We start from the raw sequence: 1,497 nt of genomic DNA, 5'->3' as shown, positions 1-1,497 counted from the left end.
AACCTGTACCTGCCTTCTCTCCATACCCCCTGATCCCTTTAGCCACAAGGGCCACATCTAACTCCCACTTAAATATAGCCAATGAACTGGCCTCAACTACCTTCTATGGCAGAGAATTCCACAGACTCACCACTCTCTGTGTGAAGAAATGTTTTCTCATCTTGGTCCTAAAAGACTTCCCCCTTATCCTTAAGCTGTGACCCCTGGTTCTGGACTTCCCCAACATCGGGAACAATCTTCCTGCATCTAGCCTCTCCAACCCCTTAAGAATTTTATATGTTTCTATAAGATCCCCCCTCAGTCTTCTAAATTCCAGCGAGTATAAGCCTAGTCCATCCCAGGGATTAACCTCGTGAACCTACGCTGCACTGCCTCAATAGCAAGGACGTCCTTCCTAGAATTAGGAGACCAAAACTGCACACAATACTCCAGATGTGGTCTCACCAAGGCCCTATACAACTGCAGAAGGACTTCTTTGCTCCTGTACTCAAATCTTCTCGTTATGAAAGCCAACATGCCATTAGCTTTCTTCACTGCCTGCTGTACCTGCATGCTTACTTTCAGTGACTGGTGTACAAGGACACCAAGGTCTCGTTGCACTTCCCCTTTACCTAACCTGATACCATTGAGATAATAATCTGCCTCCTTATTTTGCTGCCAAAGTGTGTTATAAATATATATGTATGTGTGTGTGTGTGTGGTGTGTATATATAACTTTTTTCCTCATTTATTATATTGTTTGGAATGGCGGGACTGTCATATGTTGAAAGACTGGAGCGACTAGGCTTGTATACACTGGAGTTTAGAAGGATGAGAGGGGATCTTATCGAAACGTATAAGATTATTAAGGGGTTGGACACATTAGAGGCAGGAAACATGTTCCCAATGTTGGGGAAGTCCAGAACCAGGGGCCACAGTTTAAGAATAAGAGGTAGGCCATTTAGAACAGAGATGAGGAAAAACCTTTTCAGTCAGAGAGTTGTGAATCTGTGGAATTCTCTGCCTCAGAGGGCAGTGGAGGCCAATTCTCTGAATACATTCAAGAGAGAGCTAGATAGAGCTCTTACGGATAGCGAAGTCAGGGGGTATGGGGAGAAGGCAGGAACGGGGTACTGATTGAGAATGTTCAGCCATGATCACATTGAATGGTGGTGCTGGCTCGAAGGGCCGAATGGCCTCCTCCTGCACCTATTGTCTATTGTCTATTGTTTACAGTGTATTGTGTTTACATATTCTGTTTTCTGTTGTGCTGCTGTAAGTAAGAATTTCATTGTTCTATCTGGGACACATGACAATAGTATTAATGCTTTTATTGTTGGACTGTGGGTGACTGAATTTCGTCCAATATTGGATGACAAATAAAGCTATCTTGAATCTTGAATCTTGACTCTGGGTTTGAAGATAGCTTGTACCGGCTGTGAGGGGGGTTGGTTGTGTCTGGAGTGTGAGGAGTCAAGCAAACCCGTGCACATATGGAGCAAGTTTTCCTCGTCATGC

The sequence above is a fragment of the Rhinoraja longicauda genome, chromosome 3 (genome assembly GCF_053455715.1).
Source record: "Rhinoraja longicauda isolate Sanriku21f chromosome 3, sRhiLon1.1, whole genome shotgun sequence".
Taxonomy (NCBI): Eukaryota; Metazoa; Chordata; class Chondrichthyes; order Rajiformes; family Arhynchobatidae; genus Rhinoraja; species Rhinoraja longicauda.
This window is presented reverse-complemented; position numbering follows the sequence as displayed.